The sequence below is a fragment of the Marmota marmota genome, unplaced genomic scaffold (genome assembly GCF_001458135.2).
Source record: "Marmota marmota marmota unplaced genomic scaffold, marMar, whole genome shotgun sequence".
Classification (NCBI taxonomy): domain Eukaryota; kingdom Metazoa; phylum Chordata; class Mammalia; order Rodentia; family Sciuridae; genus Marmota; species Marmota marmota.
The window spans coordinates 42,727,985-42,738,351 of NW_026000108.1; positions in this window are offsets into that span (position 1 = coordinate 42,727,985).

Consider the following 10,367-nt stretch of genomic DNA (forward strand, 5'->3'; position numbering starts at 1 on the left):
TTTTGCCACCGCATCTGGTACCTGTTAAATCTTTTTTTTTTTTAACATTTATTTTTTTAGTTGTAGTTGGACACAATATCTTTAATTTATTTATTTATTTTTATGTGGTGCTGAGGATCGAATCCAGGGCCTCGCACATGATAGGCAGGCACTCAACCACTGAGCCACAACCCCAGCCCCCTGTTAAATCTTAATGTAAATAAAATTAAAAAATAATTTTAATTAGATGTCTCATTGTAGATCTAACCATGAGAGTTATATGCTTTTCTGAAAATAAACAATTATTTCATACAAAACCAAAAACCAACTGAAACTGAGAGGACTTAAGGGGTTTGCTTAAGGTGCATCTACCCCATACCAGGAATTGAACCCAGGGTACTTAACCACTGAGCCACATCCCCAGTCCTTTTTATTTTTTATTTTGAGACAGGGTCTTGCTAAGTTGCTCAGGGTCTTGCTAAGTTGCTGAGGCTGGCATTGAACTTGCAATCCTCTTGTCTCAGCCTCTTAAGTTACTGTTCCGGGGATTGACCCCATGGTTTTGCACATGCTAAGCAAGCACTTTACCACTGAGCTATATACCCAGTCCTTTTTACTTTGAGACAAGGTATCATGAGTTGCCCAGGCTGGCCTTGAGTTTGCAATCCTTCTGCCTAAGCCTCCCAAGTAACTGGAATTACAGGTGTGTGCCACCACACCTGGCTTGAAGTGTAAATGGCAAAGTCAGGATTTCACCCAGGCTTGTCTGACTCAGTTTGTACATTCTCTCCTGTATTACTTTGCTTCCCAGAATCACACAGCTGACCTTCCATTTGCTCATGTTCTCCATCAATGGATTCAAGCAAAGTAGATGGAAAATATTCAGAAAACTATGTCTATACTGAATATGTAGAAACTTTTTTCTCTTGTCATTATTCCCTGAACATTACAATATAACAGCTATTTACAGAACATTTACATTGCATTATAAGGTATTATAAGTAATCTAGAATGGTATAACAAATCCAAGAGTTTGTGTGGCTGCGCATGGTAGTGTATACCTGTAATCCTAGTGACTTGGGAGGCTGAGACAAGAGAATTGCAAGTTTGAGGCTAGCCTCAGCAACTTGGCAAGGCCCTAATCAACTTAGGGAGACCAGGTCTCAAAATAAAACATAAAAAGGGCTGGAATGTGGCTCAGTGGTTAAGTGAACCTAGGTTCAATCCCTAGTAACAACAACAAAAAAAGTTTGTGTGTAGGTTATATGTGAAAACTGTCATTTTATATAAGGGGCTTGAGGATCCTCAGATTTTGGTATCCACAGGGGTTTGTTGTTGCTGCTGCTACTGTTGTTGTGGTGGTAGCGGTAGTGGAACTGGGGATTGGACCCAGGGCCTTGTACATGCTAGGCAAGTGCTCTATCACTGAGCTAGATCCCCAGCCCTTTTAAAAATTTTATTGTAATACAGGGTCTCACTACATTGCTCAGGCTGGCTTGGAATTTGTGATCCTTCTGCCTAAGCCTCCTGAGTCATTGGATTTATAGGTGTGTGCCACAACACTTGACTATTGTATTGGTTTAACTTTATAGAAGGCAGAGTTGAGATTTTCAGGGAAAGAAGCTGCTCAGCCATTTAATAGAATCCCATAGAAGAAAATAACATTCTAGGGCAGCACTGATTAAAAAAAATACATATATAATGCAAGTCAACTTGTAATTTTAAGTTTTTTCTACGTTTCATATTGGGGATTGAACTCAGGGGCATTTTACCACTGAGTTACATACCTAGTCCTTTTAATTTTTTATTTTATTTATTTTGAGATAGGTTCTTGCTAAATGGCTGAGATTGGACTGGAACTTGTGACCCTCCTGAGTCACCATGCCTAGCACCAGAAAGATTTTGTTTCTGTACCTGACTTCCATTTCCACACCATCCTTGTGCTTTCAACAGAGAAAGTGCTTAATAAATTCCTGTTGAATAAAACAGTATTGCCTTCTACTCTGTGTCTTTGATGAAGATATTTGTCTTTGGATTTAAGACACACTCACATAATCTGGGATGATCACTTTATTTTAAGATCCTTAATTTAATTGCATCTGTAAAGCCTTGGAATAAGACTATCCTGGCATTATGGAGATGCATACTTTAGAATACCAACCAATAGCCTGTTGCAATAGTGCATACCTGTAATCCTAGTGGCTTGGGAGGCTGCAGCAGGAGGATGGTAAATTCAAAGCCCCTGGTACCCCCTCCCCCGCAAAAAAAAAAGCTAATTTATAAATGACTTAATTACGGCTTTAAATCAAAGGATGGGGGAGTTATATTCACCATTATGTTACTCAGTGAGCATGGACTTAATGTCAGGAGAGATAAGTAACGTGGACATCTATTATAAAACCATAGAAAATCCATGTGAATTGTCCTTGTCCTAAACCTAGATTATACATTTTTATCTGCTCGATTCAGCGTCTCAATCCTCCCTGGACAGTTTTAAGTGAATAGTGCCAATTTTCCCCTTGTTATTTTCCTCTTTTCCAGAATGCATGCAGACTAGCTTCTTATAGAAGGACACTCTTTGCTGGGCATAGTGGTTCACAACTGTAATCCCAATGACTCTGGAGGCTCAAGCAGGAGGATCACAAATTTGAGGTGAGTCTCAGCAATTTAGTCAGATCCTAAGAAATTTAGTGAGATCCTGACTTAAAATAAAAGTAAAAAGGGCTGGGGATGTAACTCAGTGGTAAAGTGCCCTGGGTTCAATCCTCAATTCAAAAAAAAAAAAGACATTATTCTAAGCACAAAGCACAATGCAGGAATTTGGACTTCATCTGGGCACTTGATTAGCTCAAGGTTTGACTATCAACCAGGATTCTAATTGGATTATAGTGCTGTGATTGTGCTTTTCTGAGAGACTTCTTCACCCTTTATAAAAAGGTATGTGTCCCATACTGATCCCAGGCTCTTCAGCTTCAGTCCTATTTTGTTCTAACTCTAGCTGTCTTGCCAATTTGGTTTAGTGGACCCTTCTCCTGCATCTTCATCTTTCAGAAGGACCAATCTCTGTCCCTCCTGAACCAGCCCATTCATAAGGACCTTAAAGTAGTTGATTTTTGCACTTTGGACTCTTCATGTAAACTGTGCCCACAGACTGCTTAGTTTCCAGCAAGGGAAAATCCTTGAAGCTTGCTCATCCTTGGGCTGGAAGCAGTTCTCTTTGGAACACTAAAAAGCTCTTACCGCCCATGTGTTTACTTAGGCAGAACATATTTCACTTCCTCAATTAGGTTATAAACTGGAGAAGGTCAAACCCATTTTATACTACCTTACCTACCTACACACCACTATCTTACCTTAACAGCTTTAAGGATAGGAAGTGATAATGATGATGATAGTGATGATGATGTGTGGTACTTGGACTGAACCCAGAGGTTCTCTACTGCTGAGTCACACCCCTAGCCATTTTATAATGAGATAGTCTCTGATTGTTACCCAGGTTGGCCTCAAACTTGCAGTTCTCCTGCCTCAGTCTTCCAAATTGCTGTGATTACAGATCTGTGCCACTGTGCTCTGCTGGAAGTGATTTTTTTAAAGTATAAATTAATAGCGACTCTATGAGGAGGAAAGACATTATTCTCAGACAATGACATTTTATGAAAGAAATTGAGCATTTTACTTAAATATTACAAATAACTAAAACTAGCATCAATTGCTCACAATTGTTTTCTCTCTCTCCTTCTCCCTCCCTCGCTCCTTCCTTCCTTCCTTCCTTTTTTGGGTATTGGGGATTGAACCCAGGGCCTCCCTCATGCTAAGTCCACACTGCACCACTGAGCCATACCCACCCCCCAATAGTTTTTGTTTTCCACTTCAACTGAGGATTGAACCCAGGGGTACTCTGACACTGAGCTACATTCCTGGGCCTTTTTATTTTCTTTTATTTTGAGACAGAGTCTCCTTAAATTCATGATCCTTCTGCATCAGCTCCCAGTAGCTGAGATTACACATGTGCACTTGGCCCAACAATTATGTTTCTTAAAAATAAGACTTATTGAGGTATAATTTGTACTCAGTAAAAATTTGATTTTTAAACTGTTCAGGTCTACAAATTTTGAGAAATGGCTACAGTTGTGTAGCCATTGCCAGACCTGAGATATGGATCATTTATGTTGCCCACAAAATTCCCTTGTGTAGGGGCTGGGGATGTGGCTCAAGCGGTAGTGCGCTCGCCTGGCATGCGTGCGGCCCGGCTTCAATCCTCAGCACCACATACAAACAAAGATGTTGTGTCCACCGAAAACTAGAAAATAAATATTAAAAAAAAAAAAATTCCCTTGTGCCCTTGCTCAGTCTTTGTGGTCAGGCCTCTTCCTTCACTTTCACTGCCAGCTCCAGACACCCCTGACAGGACTCATGTCTCTTATCTTGCCTTTTCCAGAATGTTATATAAATGAAAGCTTAAGCTAAGTGACCCTTTTAAAACAGTTTTAATTTTTCTGGGCCCATAATTTTTCTGTGCACACCAGTAATCCAGCCATTTGGGAGGCTTGAGCAGGAGGATTACAAGTTTGAAATCAACCTCAGCAATTTAGTGATGCCTTAGGCAATTTAGCAAGACCATCTCAAAATAAAAAATAAAAAGCGTTGGGGATTTAGCCACCTGTGCCTGGCTATTTTATCTTGTAGTTAGTACATTATAATTATAGTTACATAAAAGTGGAATTCACTGTGATGTATTCATACGTGCACACAGCATAGGGTGGTCAATTTCATTCTGTAGTTCTACCCTTTCCCCTGTCTCCTTCCCACTATCCTCTTCCTTTCTTCCACTGTTCTCTCTTCTCAAGTCACCTTAGATTGGGTAGAGAGAAGTGATGGGAGGGGAGGGGAGGGGAGGGGATGGGGGGAAAGGAAGAACAGTAGAATGAAATAGACATTATTATTGCTGTATGTATATACGTGACTACATGATCAATGTGATCTGCAACCTGTACACGCAGAAAAATGAGAAATTATATCTCATCTGATTCAAATGTATGATATGTCAAGGTCATTGTACTGTCATGTGTAACTAATTAAAACAAATAAAAATTAAAAAAAAAAAAAAAGAAAACTGACCCTTATCACCAGAAATGAAAGTCTCCATAGCACACCTAAAACACATCTTCGCAAACCATCTATTTTTCCTAGGGGCCCATTTATCTTTTTCAAAAGTCACTAGGGGCCTGGCAAGGTGATGAGGTTGTGCACACTGTTGTCCCAGCAACTGGGGAGGTTGAGGCAGGAGGATTGCAAGTCCCAGGCCAGCCTCAGCNTTTTTTTTTTTTTTTTTTTTTTTTTTGAGACAGGGTCTCATTAAATTTCTTAGGGCTTGGCTAAATTGAGACTGGTCTCCAACTCCTGATTCTCCTGCCTCAGCCTCCAGAGTGACACTGTGCCCAGGTGAAACACTATCTTAAAAAAAGGGGGAGCTGGGTTTGTGGCTCATTGGTGGAATGCTTACCTAGTATGCACTAGGCCCTAGGTTGAATCTCTAGTACAGAAACAACAACAACAAAAAAGAATAAGAACAAAAGTAAAGAAGCCAGGTGTGGTGGTGCAAGCCTGTAATCCCAGTGACTCCCAGTCTGAGGAAGAATGATCACAAGTTCAAAGCTAGCCTCAGCAATTTAGTGAGTCTCTAAGCAATTTGGTGAGACCCTGTTTTAAAATAAAAAATAAAAAGAAAGGGCTGGGGATGTGCCTCAGTAGATAAGCATTCCTAGGTTCAATCACTTTAAAAAAAATTATATAGTGATGTAGCTCAGTGGTTTGGCTCTTCCAAAGGCCCTGTTATCAATCTCTAATAGACAGAAGAAGAGTCCCTTAACTCCAAATATACTTTCTTTAAAGCCATTGAACAAAGTGACTCATAGGGCTCATAGGAATAAAAGCTAATTTCTGGAATGGGGTTGCAGCAGTCAGGGTAGAGCAAAGGGAACACTGGAGAAAGTACAGGAGATGTGAGCTGGGCATGGTAGTACACACCTGAAATCCCAGTGACTTGAAAGGCTGAGGCAGGAGGGTCACAAGTTTGAAACCAGCCTCAGCAACTTAAGTGAGATCCTGACTCAGAATAAAAAATAAAAGGGCTGGCTCAGTGCTTAAGTGCCCCTGGGTTCAATGGGGAGGGGGTAGGATAGGGCCAGGGTACTGGATTGGTTGTAAATATGAGCTTGTATCCTACTCCTGATTTTGCTTTAATCACTCCCATAAACCAGGACAAGCTGAATGCTTGCAAGCCTGTCTCCTTTCATCTATAAAACAAGAGCCTAGACTGTCTCTAAAATGTCTTTCAGTGGTAAAGCACCCCTAGGTCCGATTCCCATACCAAAAACAAACAAAAAGAGAAAATAGAGGGACACCTAAGGTCCAAACAGACTGTTAATATCCAGCAAAGAAAATCCAACCAGAGATTGATGTGTACCACTAGGAGTGTGCTAGGAACAAGGCACACAGAAGACGGTCAAGCAGCAATCAGAACAGTGGATCTGAGTGGAGAGCAGCCTGGCTGAATGGAGGACAATAAGGAGAACAATTCAAAACGTGACAGGAGGAAGAGCATAGGGATCAGGAAAATTTATTTATGCATTCAAGAAACAATTGGGAGTGTCAACATTGGTAAGGAGAGTCTTCATTTGGAAAGACTGTCATACCAAGTTAGGATCCTGTAGCCATAGTTGTTGGGCAACTAACAAGTCATAGACACTGGAGATAAAGCCAAAATTGCCTGCCCTCTGGAGCTTAAATTCCAGTGATGGAAGAAAAACAATAAATAGTGTAAGCAAATAAAATAACAGAGCCAGGGGTGCAGTTCTATGGCAGTCCTTCCCCTAGTTTAGCATATTTGAGGCCTGGGGTTTGATCTCCAGGACCAAAAAAAATATATAGGGGGTGGGGAGGAGGGGACTAGGGGAGTATTTCAGTGATAGAGCACTTACCTAGCATGACTGAGAGGCCCTGGTTTGGTCTCCAGCACCACAAAAAATAAAATACCACAAAATACCTAGCATGTTAGTTAGGTTTAAATGCTAGAGAAAAACACAAAGTAGGGAAAGGCAATCAAATTGATGTAAAGGGAAGAGGGTTATAATTTTAAATCATGGGGCCACTGAGAAGACGGTATTTACATGGATGAAGGGAAGCAATGAGCAACAGGGAAAGAAGGGTACTGCGCAGTCTTTCAGAAGGGGAACAGCAATGAGAGCAGTGGATCTGAGAGGAGGTAGCCTGGATTCAAAGAGGCTGTGGCCAATGGAAGACAATAAGGAGAGCAATTCCAAATGTGACTTGGGCTCCAGAAGCAGGCAGGAAAGGCCCAGCTCAGACTCCAAGTTCCTTGTTTGCCTCCTTCCCTGGAGCTGTTGATGTCAGGGTAGATAAGAGACCGTGCTCCAGTTATCAGAACAGAACTAAAGGTCAGAGTCAACTGGGATCAAGGGTAGATGATGCTGCATTAAACCAGACCAAACCAGGCCTTAAATATATGTCTTAAGATACCTTCAGTCTTTTTATCCCCCCCTCGGGTGTTACTAGTGATTCAACCCAAGTCTTTACACGTGCTAGACAAGCACTCTTCCACTGAATCACATTCATATCACTTCTCAACTTTCATTTGAGACTGGGTCTCACTAAGTTACCCAGTCTTACCCTAAACTTGTGATGCTCTTGCTCAGCCTACCGAGTTGCTGGGATTACAGGCTTGTGCCACCATGCTTGGTGATATAATCAATCTTGAGGCCAATACTTCTCCACATTGGCTGATGTGTCTTCAGAGATATCAAATAACTATAGAGAGGAAACCAAGAATGCCAGGTAATGTGAACTTAAAAAATGTCCTAATTGTGATAGGAAATACATGCATAAGTTTCAAAATTTTAAGCAGAATAAAAAACACCACAAGTATTTAAGCTTCTGAGAATTTTACACATAACTTGTCCAACCTCTTTATTTTGCAGACAAAATTCAAATAAGTGATTCCTCAAAGCAAGGAGGGAAGAAATATGCAGATTCCTGATTCCCTGTCCATCACACTTTCTATTTTATCACAACCTTTTGTACCCTACTGAAAGTTTCATAACAAAGTTACAGAGAACACAAAATATTTTGATACTAAGGATTGAACCCAGGGATACTCTCCCACCAAGCTATATCCCCAGCCCTTTTTATTTTTTATTTTGAGATAGTGTCTGGTTAAGTTATTAAAGCTGGCCTGGAACTTGGCAATCCTCCTGCCTCAGCCTCCCAATTACTAGGATTACAGATGTCAGCCACTGTGTCTGGCTTGTACCCTAATTTTTAATCAGTACTTGAGTTAGACATAACATTTACAGCGAATTATTGAACTTCAGTGTAACATTAATGTGGATTCAGGAAAATTAAGTTCTTTTCTATAGAAAAAAATGAAACATGGTTAGAAATAAAAAGCACATGGAAGCTCAAAACAATATTTTACCAAACTTTTGAAATAAACCTCTAGAGAAAAATGATTAAGAACATATGATAATTAAATTTTTAAAATACAGATGAATTCAATATGTAGGAAAGAACCCATATAAAAAAAGGAGAACTCATTCATATTTCAAAGACTTTATCTTGCAGAATATCATAGATTTTGGATGCAGCAAATTGAATATAGCTTCTTGAAAAATAATTAAGAATTCAAGTTAGATTTTTTTTTAAATTAAAGAAAAAATAATTCAATTTCATAACACCAGCTTCTCCCAAGTAAACCTATTGATTTGTAATTCGGCCTTGGACGTGACCTGTGGCCTTCATGTCATTATAATTTGGGTCACTCTGAATATGCCCTCCCTTGAACAAGGGCCTCTGCTAATTTTGAATGAATGCAGCTGCCCAATTGGTATTCTTCTATTTGCATCACAATATGTGGGAATAAATTCGCAATTAATAGAACATTTCCAATAAGTGGTCAGACTGAGGAAAGCAAGGACATTTATCTAGTAAGTTTAAAAAGAAATGTTTAGGGGCCTAGAAGGGGAAGTGTTCATTTTTACCTTAATTTAGGATATGGAATGCAAAGAAAACAGTTCAGTTCCTTGACAGTCTTGGTAGAGGCCAGAATTGTACCTTGGGCAAAAAGCCATGTAACTTTAAGTCAGATTTTAGTTCAGCAAAGAATACATGAAGTAAAGTTTGAATGGGGCAAAAACACCAGAAAAACAATCAACTAACCAACAACAAAACAAACCTCTCAATAACATGCATGATGTAACACCACCATTTTAAAGTGTGAGTTGTGGGGTAGGCCTGTAATCCCATCTACTGAGGAGGCTGAGGCAAGGGGATCCTCAAGTTTTAAGCCAGCGTGGGCAATTTTGTGAGAAGCTATCTCAAAACCAAACTAAACAAAAAGATTAGTTTAGTGATAGAGCACTTGCCTAGGAATCCCCAGTATCGCAAATGCCTCTTTCCAAAAAACAAAATTCTTACCAAAACCAAAACCAAAACCTTAAACAAAGCCTCTCCACGTTTTTTTTTTTTCTTTTGGAGGGGGGGGGCAGGCTAAAAAGGCATTTCAGGTGAGAAAAGAAAGGAAGGGGTATACGAAATTTCTCCTTAAAAGAATATTACTTTGTGCCAGGCATTTGGCATGATCGTCGTTAGCTGCATGATGCGGAAGTCAGGTTAGTCTCAGGACACCGCGGTCCCAGGCAGCCTCTGGTTCCTCACTGCTCTCCCCACCTTCTGTAACGTGAGAGTAATTCCTCCACCCAAATCGTGCTTTCCAGGCTCAGAAGTGATCTGCTACATGACCCGTCTAGGAACGTGCCCCTCAATCCTCATTCTCACTGTTCTGAGTCCTCGCTGAAACAAGTTCTTGTCGTAACTCACAAAATGATCGCATTCCCCCCGTCCCCGCTTATAGTCTGAAATTTGGAAGGCATTTTACCCCAGAAGCTTAAAACTAAGCTTAATTAGCTAAGGTAAGGATGGGTAGAGTTAAAAAGATTCTGAAGGGTATTTTCGAGCGCTTTCGACTTGAGAGGCCGATGACAATAGTTCTAAAGAATGGTCAAAGCCTGCACATTTTTCTTTTAACAGCTCTATTCTCATGCAAGCACGCCAGGGCTCCGGGTAACTTTTGTTGTTTGTTTATAAAAGAAATCGAGAAAGGGAGAGGGGCCCGCCCCTTTTCTGACCTCAGGGCAGGAGTGAGCGGCCTGGTGGATTAGGTGCGGCTCCCCCCTGGGCGCTCCCCTAGCCACCCAAGCCAAGAGCTCTGCCCTTCTTCGAGGGGCGGGGCGCGCCTAGCGGCCACGCGCGCGAACGGCAGAGGGGGCGTGTCCCGCGGGCGCGCGCGGGCGGCGGAGGGGGCGTGTTCCGCA